We start from the raw sequence: 20,781 nt of genomic DNA, 5'->3' as shown, positions 1-20,781 counted from the left end.
GGAAGTATGGATCTTAGTCTTTGGTGGCTCATTACAGCCACTTTAAGTTTTGTCCATTTAACACCTTTAATTTCACTGGAGGGTAAGTTTTCTCTTTTGTGTTTTCTTTCCCCATTTGTTTTTTGCTCATGTTTGAATGCTACATTCTCAACAAAAGTAGCTGCCAAAATTATAATGAGTCTATTTTTCTATCCTGAAAAGTGGTGAGTATTCAGGTCCAAAATTTTATTTGGAAAATGTTGAGTAAAACATGCCCTCATGTAAGCGTTGGCTCAAAATCATTTTACTGTTTATGGTGGAGATGAAGATATTTAACTTGCTGTCGATGAGACTAATCTCGGATGGCAAATTTTTTGCTACAAGCCTATCAAATGATTTAACCTTTAAATCTTTATCAAGCTTTAAAATGATGACAGAGAAGTCAACGCTACATTAAAAAGAAAATATATAACCTGACCTATGAAGATGTGGCACTGGAAATTCCAAAGTCAAACATGAAACTTTCATTTATATTTACTTAAGTACATGTACTGAGCTGACTTTCTCTGTTATAAATGCTTCCAGTGTCAGTAAATATTTAATTTACAAATGCCTTTGTTCTGTGTCCCATTAGAAGAATATAATTTCAAACATTGGATGTCACAGGTAACTGCATATTACAATGTCTCAACAAAATGACTCAGATTTGATATTTTATTATCCTAGAAATTGTGTAATTTTTGTATAGCTGGATAATGTTTCTTACTTTGGATGCTCTATTTTATTTCTGTTTTTGATGTGCGGCACAATAAAATTTATTACACCCTGGAATATTACAAGCGTCTCTCTGTATTCACTGAGAATAAGAGGGTAATTGACCTCCACAATGCTGGGAATCACTCCTTCACAAGTAAAATACACTTCTTCACTAACTTCAGCCTCACAACGTGCAATGTCTGCATCACTACATGAGTGAAAAGGAAGAACTGTCAAAGGAAAAATTAAATGAATCACATTGTAAGGTTATGTCATTTTTTTTTAATCTAGTGGGCCTGAACCAGTTTTCAGACATGACCTTTGAGGAGTTCGGGAAATTCTACCTTCTGATCCAACCACAGGTTGGACACATCAGACTGTAAAACACTTAATTACAGGGAATTTAAGTTTGTTTTGATTTTCATCTTATGATTCTGGTATCTCGTAGAACTGTTCAGCCACAAAAGGGAACCATGTATACAGGACTGGGCCCCACCCTGAGTTTGTAGACTGGAGAATGAGGGGCAACTTTGTCACTGTTGTGAAGAACCAGGTGTTTTTGCATGGTGCAGAACAGCAAAAAAAGAGTACAACCATAGCTGATATTAAACAAGATACAGTATTGGTATCCAATTTTCTTTACTGGTACGATGCATCTTGTGTAATTTGCTTAATCAAATAAAAAAATATGAAGTTGTTAAGTGTGTTTAAAAGCCATTTGTTTGTCTATGTGTTAGTCTGAGCAGCAGCTGATAGACTGTTCCAAACAATTTGACAACTACGGGTGCTTGGGGTAAGAATCTACATCTGTTTTGAATTTCTAGGCTATAGGTGTAAAACCTTTCAAGTTGTTTTTAGGAATACTACTTGTGTGTAAAACTTCAGCCAATTAAAACTACATTGTCTCTTTCAGGGGGCTCCCCAGCCACGCATTTGAGTACATCAAATACAGCAAAGGAGGAGGATTATCCCTACAAAGCATGTATGATTTCTTAATTTTTATTTCTTATATTTAATTGATAATTCATAGAAACAAATCCCAATTAATAAGTTTAGTCTTCTTTTAGGACGACACATGCCACTTTGAGCCAAGTCTCGCTGCTGCTTTTGTCCAAGAAGATGTTAACATAACGAGTGTGAGTATGTGGGAGTGAAAACACACAGTGCAACAAGAGTAGCTGCAATGTGATGTTATGTTAGTCTTCTTTATCAAATTACTGCTGGGTAAAAAGGCTAAAAGAAACAAAAATTAACTGTGTCATTGCTGCTCACATTATTAGGAGGTACTTTGGTGCTATTTTTTCTTCTACTAAAAGATTTTTTTTCTATAAATGCATGAAAGGGATATTGTGTGATGTGCATATGAGTGGGCTTTCAGTCTGGCCAAGACAACAGATGCTTAAAACACAAAGGATAAAAGGGATTATTCGTCATAAAAAACAAAACAAAACAAAACAACAAAAAGCCTCATTAAACTAAAACTTGTTTATTCACAGTATGATGAAAAGGCCATGGTCGATGTTGTGGCCAGGCTCAACCCCATCCAGGGCTGGACTGGCTATCGGGCTTACCGGGTGGGCCGACGCATATTTTTGGGCCGGGGCCGTCCTAATTTTATTTTGAAAAATATATTATTTTTATTTTGAAAAATATATTATTATTATTTTATCGGCCGTGACAGTAATTGCAACACAAAATGCGGCCATTGGTAGAATTTCTCGAAGGACAATGGGCTAGTCCAATGAAATCTCTCAGCACCTCTTTGGCCCGCCCCTCCCCTCACCGTTGACTCAGTAATCAATCCTACCATTTGAGCTGAGGGGACTAGGAGAGAAAACAGTCAAAAACCGAAATGGATAAACAGAAACGAAAGGGTGGCGCACAGAAGCTGCGAGATAAAAAGCTAAAAAGCCTACAAGAAAATGCGGCAAAATGTGCGAAGCTTACGGACATGTTTAAGTGCTTCCACCACCACCACAGCACCGTGTGCAGGGCCATCAAGTGCAGGGCCAGGGCCGTCAACCTCATCAGCATTCAGCAGTAGAACAGAGTAGGCCAAACACAGAGGGAAAAGCTATCGAGGTGGAGGAGGAAACAGACGTGTGCTTATAAGCAGTAGGCTAATGTTAGGCAAAATGTTAGCAGAATAACGACATGTTTTTTTAATGGGAGGACTGAGGGCTCTCTAAATGTTGAACAGGGCTCTCAAGTTTTCAAGTTTGCTTGGAGTGAGATTCGGGCGGGGCAGGGGCCGGGCCATGTGCGTGGGGGGGTTTCTTTCGGGTTTTTTTTTTGGGGGGGGGGTCCCTTGCAGTATCCCATCGCCATAAACTAGCTACTTAAAGAACAAAGAAATTGTTTTATTTATACCAAAATCACAAATCTTCACTTTTACACTAAATTCTGCTATATTTTAAAATAAATTGTTTTAGGTATGCAGTCTTAACAAACAAAAAAAACAGACAAATTAAATTAAGAAAAACAAACATAACCCCAAATGGGCCCCTTGAGCAGTCCCTCTCTGTGTGTGTTTGTTTATGAGTGTTGTAAGTGTTTGTGGCAGATTTTGATGCTTGATGACTGATATTGGGGGCTCCCATTTAAAGCACTGTGGCTCAATGTCAGCCATTTTCAGTCATGATGGATGACAGAGTTCCATTCAGAAACAAAGTGTTCCTGGTCTTGGTTTTATTGAGCCCCACCATGGAAAAAACCCTCTCTGCATCAGCATTTCAGTGTGGCAGAACTAATACCAGTTTGGCAATTGTAGATACCTAGTCTTATTGGGAATCTGTTCATACCAGTCACCTTTGAAAAAAATTAACCACGGAAGCCTAATTACACTCCTACATATTTTTCATTTTTCATTAAGTTGCTCATGTCAAAGGGTGTGTGCTGAATATTTAGGTCTACTACTCCAACGAACACTTTAATCGGCAGGTATTGGTCTTTTACAAAGAGTAGGAAAACTATAGTAACTAACAAAAGATTCAAATAAATGAAGATATGACCTGCTGATGATCCTGACGGTTCTCTTCCACCTCCAGCTCGTCTACAACTTCTGCACGCATTCAGAGCATAATAGGTTATGTCCGCTGTGCATTCATGGGACGCGTGCTTGCAGCTGAAAGCTATTTCACACCCGGCAACAAGAAATTCTGTTTTCTGATTGGCTGAGAAATTCTATTTTGTGATTTGCCGATGGGTTGCTAAATCAAGACAGCTGTACCAGAGCTATAGTTCTGAGCTGTACGAGCGCACAGTAACCTGCCATTGACTCGTTTATAGTATCGGCCATTAGAATTTCTGTGCGACGAAGTTGATCATTTCTCAGCGTGAGAAATGGCATGTGTGGCGTGTGAGCGTGTGAACTTGTTGAAATGCGTGTGTCTCACGCTCATTGCGTGAGACTTGAGAGCCCTGCAATGTTGAACATACATGCTGGTGATGGCTGACAATATGAACATAGCAGCTAATATGAATAAACTCTGTTCTAGAAAGAAGAGTTATCAATAATGAAATTATTAAAAAGGTGCAGGTAAGGTGGACAGCTGCCCCAGGAAGCCCCTTACAGGACGTTAAGACACCATGTTCAAAACATGGTGATTAAAACAGTGAAAGATTTCACATGGATGCTTTGCACAGTGACTCTCAGATAGAAGTCCATTCATCTTAGCTGCGGATTTAGAATATTTTTCTCCTTTTACATTATGTGCTAAAACATTTAGAGACCATTAGAGAGCATTTAGCAAACACATAATCAGATCTCCTCTCTGCCATTCTCACAAAGCATCCCGCTGCTCATGGACAAAGCAGGAAAAATGATTTCACTGAGAGAATGTGACTGGTATCACAATGATTATGTCATTTAGCTGTATTCATACTACATAATGATTCAAAAGGTAGATAATAGAACATTAAGGAAAATATCACACACTTGAATGGAAAATCAAAATGTCACTTATTAAGGCTTCTCTTTAAGGTGAAACTTGTGGAATGAGCACAACAGCTTTAACAGCATTTACAAGTCCCAGCAATTTTTATTCAGAAAGCAGTGAGCAGAGAGTTCTTTATGTTCTGAAGTCCAGCATGAAGGAGCACTCCCAGTCGGGGAAGGAGATGGTGGTGTCGACTTGTTCAGCTTCTGCTGCTCGATCTGGATGTTTATGAGGAAAACAACAGAGAAAATAATGAGCGGTGCCATTTCAGAGGTTTCTTGTTGTGTGGTTTTTGTTTTTTTTTGGGATGCGTCTCTTACCTCTGCACCTATGTGATAGGCTCTGAGCTCGTTGGGGTAGTTCCGATAGACTTTGAGGGTGGAGATTGAAGGTGGCATTTTTCTGAAGGGTGATGTCAGAGACTTCAGGTGGAGCTGCATCTGTTTGCAATCAGCAAGAGGATACAAATATTGGCTGTCAAAAGCTAAAAATAAAACACCACTTCATCTTTGCTGCAAGTAGAGTTGGAATTTCAGAATAGAAAAGGAACAGTAAGGGAGAAGGATGGAGGATGTTAGAAGCCAGAGATAAAGAGGAAATATGATGGGTGGAGGTCCTACCTACGTTTCAGGTGGAGGTTAGTGCTGGAGAATATTGTCTTCTATAATGGAGAGTACTGTTGAGGTTTTCGTTTTTTTTAAGGCAAATAGTAGTTTCAGGTAGAGCTGGAAGGTGGTGTTTTTTTTGCAGGTGGATGGTTGACTGCAGGTGGAGATGAAAGCTGGAGTTTTCTTTGCAGGTGGATGGTAGACTGCATGAGATGAAAATTGGAGTTTTTTTTGCAGACAGGTGGTTGACTCTGCCTGTGGAGATTGAAGGTGGAGGTTTTTGCAGACGGTGGTAGATTCTGCATGGGATGGAAAGTGGAGTTTTTAGCAGGTGGATGGTTGACTCTGCAGGTGGAGATGGAAGGTGGAGTTTTTTTGCAGGCAGATGGTTGACTCTGCAGGTGGAGATGGAAGGTGGAGTTTTTAGCAGGTGGATGGTAGATTCTGCAGGTGGAGATGGAAGGTGGTGTTTTTTTGCAGGCAGATGGTTGACTGCATGAGCTGGAAGGTGGAGTTTTTAGCAGGTGGATGGTAGACTGCAGGTGGAGATGGAAGGTTGAGGTTTTTCGGCAGGTGGATGGTTGACTCTGCATGAGCTGGAAGGTGGAGTTTTTAGCAGGTGGATGGTAGACTCTGCTGGTGGAGATGGAAGATGGCGTTTTTTTGCAGGTGGATGGTTGACTCTGCAGGTGGAGATGGAAGGTGGAGTTTTTTTGCAGGCAGATAGTTGACTGCAGGTGGAGATGGAAGGTGGAGTTTTTAACAGGTGGATGGTAGATTCTGCAGGTGGAGATGGAAGATGGCGTTTTTTTGCAGGTGGATGGTTGACTCTGCAGGTGGAGATGGAAGGTAGAGTTTTTTTGCAGGCAGATAGTTGACTCTGCAGGTGGAGATGGAAGGTGGAGTTTTTAGCAGGTGGATCGTAGATTCTGCAGGTGGAGATGGAAGATGGCGTTTTTTTGCAGGTGGATGGTTGACTCTGCAGGTGGAGATGGAAGGTGGTGTTTTTTTGAAGGCAGATGGTTGACTGCATGAGCTGGAAGGTGGAGTTTTTAGCAGGTGGATGGTAGACTCTGCAGGTGGAGATGGAAGGTTGAGGTTTTTTGGCAGGTGGATGGTTGACTGCATGAGCTGGAAGGTGGAGTTTTTAGCAGGTGGATGGTAGACTCTGCAGGTGGAGATGGAAGGTTGAGATTTTTCGGCAGGTGGATGGTTGACTCTGCCTGTGGAGCTGGAAGGTGGAGGTTTTTGCAGACGGTGGTAGATTCTGCATGGAATGGAAAGTGGAGTTTTTGTGCAGGTGGATGGTTGACTCTGCAGGTGGAGATGGAAGGTGGAGGTTTTGCAGGCAGATGGTTGACTCCGCAGGTGGAGATGGAAGATGGCGTTTTTTTGCAGGTGGATGGTTGACTCTGCGTGTGGAGATGGAAGGTGGAGTTTTTTCGGCAGGTGGATGGTTGGCTCTGCAGGTGGAGATGGAAGGTGGTGTTTTTTTGCAGGCAGATGGTTGACTCTGCGTGTGGAGATGGAAGGTGGAGTTTTTGCAGACGGCGGTAGATTCTGCATGGGATGGAAAGTGGAGTTTTTGTGCAGGTGGATGGTTGACTCTGCAGGTGGAGATGGAAGGTGGAGTTTTTTGCAGGCAGATGGTTGACTCTGCAGGTGGAGATGGAAGGTGGAGTTTTTAGCAGGTGGATGGTAGATTCTGCAGGTGGAGATGGAAGATGGCGTTTTTTTGCAGGTGGATGGTTGACTCTGCGTGTGGAGATGGAAGGTGGAGGTTTTTCGGCAGGTGGATGGTTGGCTCTGCTGGTGGAGATGGAAAGTTGGCGTTTTTTTGCAGGTGGATGGTTGACTCTGCAGGTGGAGATGGAAAGTTGGCATTTTTTTGCAGGCAGATGGTTGACTGCATGAGCTGGAAGGTGGAGTTTTTAGCAGGTGAATGGTTGACTCTGCGTGTGGAGATGGAAGGTGGAGGTTTTTCGGCAGGTGGAGATATAAGGTAGAATTTTTTGCAGACGGATGATAGATTCTGCATGGGATGGAAACTGGAGTTTTTGTGCAGGTGGATAGTTGACTCTGCAGGTGGAGATGGAAGGTGGAGTTTTTTGGCAGGCACATGGTTGACTCTGCATGAGGTTGAAGGAGGCGTTTTTAGCAGGTGGATGGTAGACTGCATCTGGAGAAGGAAGGTGGAGTTTTTTGCAGGCAGATGGCAGACTCTGCATGAGATGGAAGGTGGAGTTTTTTGGCAGGCAGATGGTTGACTCTGCATGAGGTTGAAGGAGGCGTTTTTAGCAGGTGGATGGTAAACTGCATGAGCTGGAAGGTGGAATTTTTGCAGGCAGATGTAGACTCTGCATTTTGAGCTGGAAACTGGAGTTTTTGTGCAGGTGGATGGTAGATTCTGCAGGTGGAGATGGAAGGTGTAGTTTTTTGCAGGCAGATGGTTGACTCTGCATGAGCTTGAAGGTGGAATTTTTTGCAGACGGGTGGTAGACTGCATGTGGAGAAGGAAGGTGGAGGTTATTCTGCAGGCGGATGGTTGACTCTGCAGGTGGAGATGGAAGGTGGAGGTTATTCTGCAGGCGGATGGTTGACTCTGCTGGTGGGGATATAAGGTAGAATTTTTCGCAGATGGATGGTAGACTGCTTGTGTAGAAGAAAGGTGGAGGTTTTTATGCAGGCGGATGGTAGACTCTGCATTTGGAGCTGGAAACTGGAGTTTTTGTGCAGGTGGATGGTAGACTGCATGAGATGGAAGGTGGAGTTTTTAGCAGGCGGATGGTTGACTCTGCGTGTGGAGCTGGAAGGTAGAGGTTTTTCGGCAGGTGGATGGTTGACTGCTGGTGGAGATATCAGGTAGATTATTTTGCAGATGGATGGTAGACTGCTTGTGGAGAAGAAAGGTGGATGTTTTTCTGCAGGCGGATGGTAGACTCTGCATTTGGAGCTGGAAGGTGGAGTTTTTTGCAGACGGATGGTAGAAGCTGCAGACGGATGTGGAATGTGGAGGTTTGTCCTGCAGGTAGATGGCTGTTGATGGAGACAAAAACTGTATTTACTGATTCAAATATGAAAAAAAACTTAAAGCTATATAACTATGTACAGATGTCAAGACATTTAACCATCTAACTCATATTTAAAATCTTAAATAGATTATTAAATATTATTTAGATTTAGTAAATATCAATTGTTTGTGGGTGGATTTCTCGGCCTAGGCTCATGAGAAACATCCACGTTGTGAAGCGGAGGATACTCTCCAGCCCCATCGGAGACGTGCACAGTCGGAAGCCCGTCTTCAGAGATTGTGGTCGTCAGTGATGGACGATTCAGCCTCTCCCAGAGCTTCTGCTTAATCTGAAGTCCCAGGCTCAGGCTGTAGGGACGGACACGGCCATTTTTGAACCTACAAGAAACAGAAATGACATTGTAAAAAATAATGAATTTAAATATTTTAGTACGCTTTAAATGTGATGATGATTCATCTGAAAAAGTCACATCATTTGATAGAAACATACCTCAGCATGTCATCAACCACCTCGTGGTAGATTTTTTGGTACTCCTCCACCGTGTGGTTGTGAATCATAAGCTGGCCGTCTTCCTGTCTGGGAGCTCTGGAGGGCTGGAGGCTGAGGGCCACAGGAGACACTGCTGGGAGGTCTTCAGGTGGGATGGGGTCTCTTGGCTTTGGCACCAAACTCAGAACCTCTAAAGGAGGTTCAGAAGGGCCGGCCACCGCGCTGCGCTTCCTCTTCGGTGAGAGATTTGCACTTGTGGAGCGCTTGCGTTTTTGGGGCGCTTTAACCACCTGCAGAAGGTCAATAACACAGAAGAGTTCAGACTGGAGGAACCCACTTAACCTTTTGCACATTTTGCTTTGTAAGAATGCAATTCATCATTACATCAGGTTTTTACAGATCAAACCTTATTTTATTCTACACTTGGATGTAGGAAGATAAGTGATTAAAAATGTTGGGTTGGGGTTTGGAATTAATTCAGTTAAGCAGACCTGTACACTTGTCGGGCACAATGTAACATCAAATTTTTTATCTGTATGTGAGAATCAGATGTCTTACCTGATCGTCCCTGCAGCACGGACACTGCCTGTGGGCCGTGGTTGTGATCCTCCTGGATCTGCGGATGACCTGGTGGTTGGCTGGTACATCACACTGAAACAGCATGTCAGAGAATGGGTTTAAATGGATTGTAAATGTAAGAAATGAGAATTTCGCACAGTCCTACAAATCTTTATAATTTCCTAAAGAAAATCTGTGATGTTTTTAAGAAGTCTTATCAATCCATGGAGTTCCTTTGTCCCTGAATAGTTTGGTAAAGAACAGTTGCTGGACCTCATCGATCTCAACTATCAGTGCTTCCTTGCTCAAAATAGTACCCGTTTCACTATTTTCTCCATAAACTCCAATAATAAATGCATTCATTTTGATTCATTCAACACAATAGACATCAAAACAATAAATCTCAATAAAATAATACAATACTCTTAAAAATATTCTTTTCATACTATAAATATGTAGGAAAACTTCTCGTTCAGGTCAGGTTTGAGTTTTTCTGAGTTGTTTCCCTTTGAATTTGGTAGTTTTGCATTTCATTTCATTGGACTGATGGTCACATATATGTCACATTCATAACCTCACCAGTGCCAGCAGAGTATACACAGCTAAACAGAACGTTTTCACTTATTGATGATGACTGATGAACATTATCAGCCAACCACAGGCGGATTAGAGAGGGCAGTGCTTCGCCCAGGTGACCTACAGCTGCCTCATGTGCTTTTTAAGTGCAACGTACAAGTTAACAACCTCAGTGATTTAAGTTCTAGAAAAACAGGTGTGTGAGCTAGTTTTTAGAAAAACAAATGTGTGTGTGTATATATATATACTTTATAGTAACATTCAGACAGGTTTTGATATGAAAGTATAGTACTTTTAAAAAGAAACGACAGCTCAGCAGTGAGACAGCTGAAGAGAGTTCCAGAACAAGTTGAAAAACAGCAACATTCATCGTTGTTGCTGCTGAGCTGTATTTTTTCAAAAATGTGCAAAACTCTGATACTAAAATGTCTCCAAAAGTTATAGTAAAAATATATAAATAAATATATACACACACAAGTTTATATATATACTTATATTTGTAAAGTTTAAGTTGTTAACCTGCAATTTGCATTTCAAATAATAAAAGTATAAAGTCTGATCTTTGTTGGATTTTATAAAAGTAATTCTAAGGACAGACAATGTGAGCTACTCAAACAAAATTATTAAAACAAGTTCAAAAGCAAGTTCAGGTCTGACAGTCAGCATCATTTCAGTCAAAATGACGTTCTCTTAAACTTTAACCCATTTTTGTTCTTTAAAATCACATAAATATGCACTCTCTACTGAATGTCCCCCATTGGGGGATGAATAAAGTATTTTTCTATTCTATTCTATCCTAACTTTGACTTCACTTTATGTTCTGTACAATGTGACCTGGTTAATGGGTGTTTTATATGTTATTTCTGTAATCTCTAACCTTTTGAAAATTTTATGAAAGTAGTTACGAGGACAGATGATTTGAAGTACTTAAAGGAAGTGTTTCAAAAAGAAAAAAAATAAACTTAGGATAACTATAAACCAATGCTCAGTTTCATAAACAGGTGTTAAAAGTTCTGGTACAGTTGAGGTCTAACAGTCAATATCATGACGGTAAAAATGACTGAAATAGTATAGAAATAGTATAAATCCCCCAATTGAACTAAAATTTAGATTATTTCTTCACCATTTGTTTTGCAAAGCAAAGAAAAATAGTAGCCTACAGACTATCAAATTTCTAAAAATCAAATTTCTTACATTTTCCATGTTGGAAGTTTCTTTGAGTCACGGGAAGTTTCTGGGAGTCTTTGGCTCTTTAGAAGATGCAGCAAATTGTCAGTCAAAGTGATTGAAATCAACAGAAATCGATGAGGGATGTCTGAGAAAACACTGTCCTTGAATGATAGAATTGTGTTTGTGTTTAAATGATGATACAATCTAAAAGATGCACCTGAGGAGGAACCATAGCAACCATGGAATGCTGGACATCCAAGTTTGTGCATTGGTTGTTTTCACGGATGTGGACATAATGATGCCACGTGATGTTTTTCACATATCACCTCTGTGATGGGATGTTATATTAAGTCTACCTGAAAACACATTTATATATATATATATATATGTATGAAGCAATGTGCCCCGGCTTTGGCTCTCAGGGGAAAAGGCCCAGTCATAAGGGGAGATTGCTCTGGGAGAGAGGAGAGGGAAGTTAGTCCAGGTATGGATTGAAACAGAGTTTCCAGAGAGAGATGAACAGGGTGTTAAATTTTACAGAAGAATTTGCTTACTTAGGAACTGGGAAGAGGAAACTTGAAAGGGGGGTACTGGTTTGAGTTCCAACGGGAGGTTTTCCACAGGAGCGGAGCATCTTGAGGGAAGCGGGTAAGTGATCTGGGCAAGTAGGCTGCTCTTCGGCCAGATGGAGGACACCGAGAAGCATAGGGACAGAGATGTTAGAAGTGTGAGCTTCAAGAAACGCAGGAGAGCCATGAAAGAGCCGCTCTACTATGGCAGATAATCTGGTGGAGATTGGGTGCAGGCCGGCGATGAGATTGATGAACAACAGGTGTACTGACTGAGGAGAGGAAACCCAGGACTCCACCCAGCTGCAGGTCCCAGTCTGCCCAACCCATCCTAGATTCCAGAAGATAAACAAATGATAAAGTGAGAAGATTCAGTTGATGCATCTCCTGGATTACTGACTACCTGACAGACAGGACACAGTTTCTATGACCAACAGGAAAGGCTGTGTACCGAAAAGGGATGAGCAGACTCTACTTTCTAAAGAAGGCTCAAATCCTATAATGTGTGCAGCAAGATGCTGGAGATTTTCTATCAGTCCGTTGTGGGCAGTGCATTTTTCTTACCTGTTGTCTGCTGGGGGGAGCGGCATTGGAGCCAGCGACGCAAACAGACCAGATAAACTGACCAGGAATGCTGGCTTCATCACTGGATACAATCTGGAGACATCTGAGGCTGTGATGGAGAGGAGGACTCTGTTATCCAAACTGTTATCCATCGTGGGTAATCCTGAACATCCTCTCCCATCACGTACCGGACAGACAACGGAGTTCCTTCTCCAGGAGGCTCATTCAGCTCTGCTGTCACAAGGATCGCTACAGGAAATCCTTCCTGCCAAAGGCCGTCAGACTGTCCAGCAGTTCACACCAGACTTAATGAGTGAATAAGTATTGATCTGTGTTTATAAATACCTGCACTGCACTCATGTTCAACTTAATTATTCAATATTTATACATGCACTATCCATCTGCACATTACTGTATATACATTTGTTCATTATTATTTTGTAAATACTTGTTTTTCTATACATTATTGTAACTTTAAAACTATATTAAATCTCTTTATCATGGATGTCTCGCAATCTAACAATTTCTGAAAAGAATACTCTGAATATTTCGAACGTAAATATATGCTTAATTATGCTTCTGTGAAATAACCTAAAATATAAGCCTATATTTGCTTCTTTTGGTTTATTCACTCTACAACATACTAACTGGCTTTTACTTTAAATTCTATTTAGTTGTACCTCCTGTAATTATGTATATAACAAAGTATATTTTAAAGTGTTTTAGATGATTATATGATGAACATGTGCTTTATCAAAGTTTTTTGAGGTTTCGAAGTGCGAGTTTTTAAGCACATTTCAACATTTGAATAAATTTGACAGAAGCCTTTTGATCTAATCACACATTTGGTATAGCTCTAATTCAAGGAGGTTAATTTGTATGATGACTTTACTTTTAATGTTTTATAAATACCCAGTAAGCGTGCCATATAGTTCTTTGTGAGTAATAAGTGTAGTTAAAGTCAATGTAGTTCCAATTCGAGTTATTTGTGCATAAAAAGATAATTCCATGGATTATTGTTGATTCTCTTGAAGCCATTTTTTCAGACCACTTACTATTGAAGTTAAATTCTTATCATTTTCATTCAGAAAAGCAGTTTTGAGATTGTTATTATAGAACTATAGTGTCTTTTTAACCCAAAATCACATTATGCATGTTTGATAACAGTGCCTCGTGTTATGTTGATTGTTGTTGTTATAAAAAACATGTCAGTGATTTCATCATACACAGTTGAGAAAGTTTTAGCAAAGAATGTTTCACATAATCATGAATAAACATACTGAGGAACCTGGGAAGCAGCTTGTACGAGGCTTTCTACAAAAGGTTAAAGGCTCATTTCTTTTTGAAGGTAAATGGCTGCAAGTGAAGATGGAGGGTTGAGTCTTTTCTGCCAGAGGACGTCGAGGCATAAATCAAGATGGAGGGTAGAGTTTTTGCTCTGCAGGTGGACGGGGAAGGTGGCACATGGTGAAGGTTACAGATGATGATTGAAAGTGGATTTTCTTCTGATGGTTGATGGTAGAGACTGTAGATGGAACTGCATCTGTTTGTAGACTGTAAAAGGATGAAAAAAAAAGTGGCTGTCAAAAGCTGAAGATTAATCCTTTAAGGCCTAAGTACAGATGGAATTTAAAACTACTTGCAGGAAAGGGTAATAAATTGATGTTGGAAGATACTGGAAGCTCGAGGTACAGAGGTACAATGACTTCAGTTAGATTAGTTTTATTTATTAAATCGTAAAAGTGATATAACTATGTACAAATCATAATAATATTTATAGTTCAGAGTCATTTTTCTCTGTGGATTCCTCGACTTTCGTTCATGTGATCTGTCCAACTTCAGTCCCTGAACACATCCACAGTCTGAAGCCCGTCTTCTGTGATGAAGGAAACTGTATTTACTTCTTCAGATATTCTTTGTTGTTCATCAAAACTTAAAGCCATATAACTATGTACAGATCGCATCACATTTAACCATCAAACTCATATTTAAAATCTTAGATATATTATTTAGATTTAGTAAACGATTTTGTGGGTGGACTTCTCGGCTTAGGCTCATGAGAAATATCCACTTTGTGAAGGGGAGGATCCTCTCCAGTCCCGTAGGCGACATGCACAGTCAGAAGCCCGTCTTCTGTGACTGACGTCGTCACTGATGGCCGATTCAGTTTCTCCCAGAGGTTCTGCTTTATTTAACGTCCCAGGCTCAGGCTCACGGCCATTTCTGTACCTACAAGAAGCAGAAGAAAAAGAGATGACATAATAAAAATACCTGATTGAAATATTTAAACGCTTTAAATGTGATGATTCATCTGAAAACGTCACATCATTTGATAGAAACACACCTCAGCATGACATCAACCACCCCGTGGTAGATTCGTTGGTACTTCTCCACCGTGTGATTGTGAATAATGAGCGGGACGTCGTCCTGTCTGGGAGCTCTGGAGGCTGAGGGCCGCAGGAGACACTGCTGGGAGGTCTTCAGGTGGGATGGGGTCTCTAGGCTTTGGCACCAAATGCGGAACCTCTAAAGGAGGTTCAGAAGGGCCGGCCACCGCGCTGCGCTTCCTCTTCCGTGAGAGGTTTGCACTTGTGGAGCGCTTGCGTTTTTGAATACTTTAGCCACCTGGATAAGGTCAATAACACAGAAGAGACATTCAGACTGAAGGAACCCACTTAACAACATACTTTTACATTCTTACAAAGCAAAATGTACAACAGTTGCACTGTGACCACATGAAAAAACTCATAATTACATCAGGTTTTCACAGATCAAACCTTATTTTGTTCTACACTTTGATGTAGGAAGATAAATTATTAAAATGTTGGGTTGGGGTTTGTAATTAATTCAGTTAAGTCGTGCAGCAGACCTGTACACTTGCACAGTGGAACGTGTACAAAAACATTTACTATTTTGTCTGTTTACCATACTTTCCTCTACTATTAGTGATTTTATGCATAAATACAACCAGTTTAATTATTTTTACTTGATAAACTCCAATAAATACATTGATCTAGGTTCATTCAATAAGTAACTTAGAACTTTTGTCACTTTTTAACCCTTTATAACCTACCATAGAACTAATCCACCAGAGCACATATTTACATGCTTTTTTTTTGTGGGCATTTTAATTTGCGACACATCAATAAAACCTCATGTCCCATATTTTAATAATATGTATGCAATAATTCCATACTAACTCAATACATTTCTAAAAAGTTCAATAAACCACAAAACAATTGAAATAGTTATATCTCATATATCTCTGAATACAGAGATGTCATAGATCCAGGCCTCAGAATTGGAAATATTTAGCCTAATAGCAGAATTGCCTAAGTCATATTTGAATGTTTTTGGGGTTACTTACCAAAAAAAGCGTTAAAGATGCCCGAGTCAAAGAGATGACTAAGGCAGATAGTGATTTTGGACTCTAAAATGTGTTCTGATTGGCTGAGGACATAGGCAATAAGGCAGGGTGATGCAGCAGTGGGAGGAGAGTAGAGTTAGGCAGATATCACAATTTGGCCAAAAAATGACTTTGGTAATTATGCTATTAAGCTAATGAAATCCTTCCAAACCTCAGAGAAATTATTTTGTAACTTCGTTCATAACATTTTTGAGGCACACTCATTTCAATCAACTGTAACAAAAACTAAGATGAAATGCACGCTGTGTACAATTTGCAAAACAACCACATGTATGTATATCAAAATAGACTGTGTCCCAGGAAGTTATATACAGAAAAGCACAAAGTCGAACTTTACTTTTCAGTGGCACCAGTGGAGTTGTGACAGTTCCTGTCCACAATAACACACAGCGGCACTCCACACACCTCACGCATGAAGGGAGTGCACTTCCCACATAGCCTGCACTTCCTCTGTCCCTGTGTGGCTCTTTTCTAGCTAGATGCCCCCTGAACAATAGCAACAGTGACGTGCTATCGTGCTCCGGGATTGGTTGTGAGTGCAACCCGCAGAGCTCAGCTCTCAACTGCTACTGGAAAGGCCTGGTGTGTCGTCGACCGCTGCTCCAGTCTGCCACACTGCTCCTGATGGAGTTAAATGGTTGTTTCTTACAGCAGTGTCAATCAAATGAGGCAGCACTGTCACATACCACTTCCTGCTCTTTCTCCACGAGGAACAGTAGCCAATCAGCTGGTCTGACAGGTCAACTCCTGCCATGAAGTGGTTGTAGTCCTTCACAGCAGATGGCACTGGCAGCTCCACTGCTGTGTACTTTCCACCAACCTTCTGCACTCCTTTTACGGTGTCCCCTGAGGAGGCAGAGTGCAGAGTGCAGCATCCACTTGATGAAAATGAGAGCTCCCTCACTGATCCACCCTATTGTCTCTCATGGAGATTTTTTTTTTTTTATCATGGCGTACTACTGTAGACAACAAAGCAAGGCTGCTCAATTTCTCCATTGATAAAATAAATTCACAACTCTACAACATAAAAATTCATAAAAATTCATGTAGAATATAGCATATGCTTTGTTGTCTACAGTACTAGATCAACTCTCATCTTACATTGAAGCTCCCAGATCAAGGAAGTGACGTCGACGCAGCTTTAGCAGCAGAAAAGCTATTAGGCTTGTGTTGATAATAATAAACTCCTGGACTATGTACAAACTTCCAAATGCATCGTTTTGTGAGTACAGACCATATTTGTACTACTGTAGAAGTTTGGTGTCATGGCATGTGATTTTAGTGTGGTAATTTTGGAGATACTGCCAGGGTCCATTAGCGCTTGTACCCTTAAGGCCGCATAAGGGATAAGAACTCCTGGGTGCTGTTGATGATATATCCCTGCTCTTCTTCTGCCTGCAACTTGAAAATAAATTGGGTCAAAGGTTATGACCGAATCGTCATTGTTTTGTGTCTAAAACAATCTGTTCGTTTATAACTTTTTTTTATTTTCTGGCTGAAATATGTCACCACACAATAAATAATAGAGAATATAATTTTATATTTGAAAATGGGATATTTTCTTGGGGGTGCTACGGGTGCTATGGCTAATCCAGGGGGAGCTATAGCACCCCCTAGCGCCCCCCTAGCGCCGCCCATGGCTCTCCGTGTGCGTGGACTTAAATTAGGTATTTATAGATAAACGACTGGTAGGCTACATTTTCACTACATCAGTATGGGGGGAATTGATCATGCTGAAATTATTACTTATTTATCCAGTCAGGCTGGAACACGAATAAAAAGCCTAGCCTGTTTTTTTTTGTGTGTGTGTGTGTGTGCGCGTGCGCTTGCGCGTATCTGTCACAGAGATCATTCAGTCTTTATTTTCAACTAATGCTATGAGTAGATTTACTTTATTTGAAGGTGTAAAAGTGACATGTGCCTGTCATTAGCATTACAGTACTTAAACCATCATTAATGTAGGCAAGGCTATAACGTATCTAGTGCCATTCGATTTTGTAGGCTTATGTAAAGTTGACTGGTTTGCAGATATTGCAAATACCCAATGACATCAGTCATCTGTTCTACTATGAACTAGCTCAGTTTATTAAAAGTTTTTTTAACAAAGAAGAAGAGTGCCTTGGATATCTTCATACCTTTGTGACAAGTAAGTCTAACCAAAGAGCACCTTCGCACAACTATATTGAACGCCGAAGCCCTCTGACCTACCTTATTTGTCTGACCCAATGACATCAGTCATAGATATCAAGTGTGTCATTAATGTTTATGACACTCTCATGTAGACACCAAAGTGTTCAGTGTTATTTTAGTTTGTTATAACTATATTGTTTTGCAGGTGTTACAGGTTACAGTTGCCCATGTAATATTAGTGAAACATTGCTTTGCTGAAATGGATTGGTAGGTAACCGGAGAAATACGAAATTAATATTCCTACCTCGGTCATTTTCGGTCATTTTCAACCCTCCGCTACATCAAACACAGACTGAGGAGTTGCCTTTCTGCCAGCAAACTGGAAGCCTTTATGTTGATGGCCACCGAGAAAGATGTTCTTGTGTCCCTTGATACTGACACAGTGATTGACAGAGTGGCAGAGAAGAGCGATTTAATGAAAAAACTGATTTGTAAGGTGAGGAGATTTATTTAAATGAATACATTTGTGTTAGGATTTAATTGGATTTTTCACAGAAAGTGATCAGATTACTTGTGTGATCGTATAAATATTCATGGTGGGCCGCCATGGCCAAAAATGCCCGGGCCATTTTTGGTCCCAGTCCAGCCCTGACCCCACCACCTTCGGTTTTGAAGTCACGGCCAACTTCAAGCACTACAAAGAAGGTGTTTACTCCAGGTGAGATGACTCTTTTGTTGTGCACGTCAGACATGGTTGGAGCTGTTGGACTGTGGCTGCTTTTTGCTTCTTTCCTACTTTTGGAAATGTTCATAATACAGTAATGAACTTTATGGGAGTTGTTGGAGGAAGATTTTGGAATAAGTGAGGCTACCAGTGAAATATGGGGTGACCAGAATTTGAGTTGGATCTGCTTCAAAATCTGCTTGCACCCACATGAAAATATAGCACATATTTTAGACTTCAGTCCAAATGGAAAACCTTTCATACGTGTAATGGCAAGTTTCGATCTATAAGATAAAAATCTACAAAAAAAAAACCCCAAAAAACATACACAACACATTTTGCATAGTCAAGATTAGTGTATTGTAGAAAAAGGCCCTCAGCTCACTCATCCCAGAAAAGATTTGTGGTCTATTGATCTAGTTTTATCTGTTTAGCACCCAGTGTAAGAACACAGCAGACAGTGTGAATCACGCAGTTCTGGCTGTGGGTTACGGCACCGATAAAAACAACGCTCCGTATTGGATTGTGAAGAACTCTTGGGGAAGAGCCTGGGGAAACAACGGGTAAGTATAGTCTGTGTGTGTGTATTTCAGTGAAAGCATTTGTTCAAGTATCACTCACATCTTCTGTTTTTATTCTGTTAGATACTTTTTGATTGAGAGTGGAAAAAACATGTGTGGACTGGCTTCCTGCTCCTCCTACCTTTACCTTTAGTCCGAGGAGAACACAGTGGGAACATTTGATCCATAGCCATTAAAGGTCTCATCTATACTGAGGATCCCTAACTGACTTTAAAGGTTTGATTTTTCCACATTATTATCATAACATTTGATGTGGATTTTTAACATTTTATGCTAAACACAAAATAGAGGAATTTGTGTCCAGAACTGTAATCAAATAAAGCACTACCATAAACACAATTTTACATCAGATAAAAGAGCAAAGGTTTCACATTAATAGAGCGACAGAGAGCTGCATTCAAGGCAGAATTTTGTGCATTCAGCTATGACCCTCCATTAGATTATATATGCCCAGGTACATGAATGCATTGCATTTGGGTTTTAATTAACTGCCTGTAAACATGTAAAAACATGCCAGAAAAAATGTGAACTACACGGGGCTGCTGTTATGATGGAGCTTTAGGCAGTTTGTGTTGTGCAATGTAGTTTATTACAGCACACACTTTTATTTTCAATTCAGTCTGTCTCATAAAAATACATCTGATCTGTGTCTGTACTCTAATGGGGGATTCAGAGAGTGGTGCTCGATTACTTCATGGATTTTTGTTTTAATTACTTTATATATCAGGAAGTAAACAGTTTGATTCAGATGGGCTATTTTCCAAATGGCCCTACAGGGTTTATTAAATATAGTCCCTCCACCCCTGCCTGTTTTCTTTTAATGTCTCACTCTACTCATTACTGTCTTTCTCATCAATGTATTGCGGGTGTTTCAACTTTGTGGAAAGCTTAGATTTTTTTTGTTTGTTTCTTCTGTTAACAATGTGGGTGTGTTTGAGCTCTTTGAGACATTCCCTGACTATCATTGTACCTGTAAAGAAATGTGGACTCTGAGGAAACACAATACAAACTACACTATCAACAGTAAAGTTGGATAAAAGGCCAGATTTACAGATGTATGTGACGTGAAAGTGTGTGCAGGAGGCCTCTTACCTGACCAGTGTGACAACGTTTGGTAGCCGTGAGTCATGTACTTGGTTTTTATAAGTGCCATTTCCATTTATGTAGAAAATTGTTAAAGTTATGCAAAGGTCTAAACGACCTTCTTCTGCTTAGATTCAACAAACCTTGCACATGATCATTTACAAAGGGCCCATTAAAGTGCCCTGCCCAATGTCAATTAATTGTTATTTCCAGATTTGTAAGTTTCAAATAATAAACATTTTTAACCCTATGATTTTGGACTGTTGTTCTAATTTTATCTGTGCATGAAGAAAAGTTGGCTGTGTTTGAGACAGTCAGCTGTTAAAGAATGTAGTTGTTGGCTGATGTCATGCTTGAATAACCCTTAATTTGTGAGCCAAATTATTTTCACTCCGGTGTAACTGCTATTAATTAGTTCTGCCATAAGGTGGCGACATTATACCAGCAGAAGATGAGGTTGGAGATATGATGGTAATCAAATTGTAAAGCGTTCATTGGCTGTTGGCTTCGGAGGACAGCCCCTTTATTCTGATCACGTTTTGGTACCAACCAATGAGCTGCGAGAACTCTGTTTCGCAACACAGATGCTCAGGACTT

General features: G+C 40.4%; 1 long non-coding RNA gene and 1 pseudogene across 1 annotated transcript; one reads left to right on the top strand and one right to left on the bottom strand.

Annotated features, from left to right (window-relative positions):
- Positions 1-6: 6 nt before the first annotated feature.
- LOC142378899 (pro-cathepsin H-like) lies at positions 7-19,234 on the top strand (annotated as a pseudogene).
- On the bottom strand, positions 4,654-5,731 carry LOC142378908 (uncharacterized). Its single transcript, XR_012769633.1, has 3 exons — positions 5,298-5,731; positions 4,994-5,113; positions 4,654-4,891 (listed from the first exon to the last, which is right to left on the bottom strand). It is a non-coding gene; the product is annotated as an uncharacterized LOC142378908 (long non-coding RNA).
- Positions 19,235-20,781: the final 1,547 nt, after the last annotated feature.

The sequence above is a fragment of the Odontesthes bonariensis genome, chromosome 1 (genome assembly GCF_027942865.1).
Source record: "Odontesthes bonariensis isolate fOdoBon6 chromosome 1, fOdoBon6.hap1, whole genome shotgun sequence".
Taxonomy (NCBI): Eukaryota; Metazoa; Chordata; class Actinopteri; order Atheriniformes; family Atherinopsidae; genus Odontesthes; species Odontesthes bonariensis.
The sequence above is the reverse complement of the archived record's forward strand: the minus strand, read 5'-3'. Positions and strand labels throughout refer to the sequence as shown.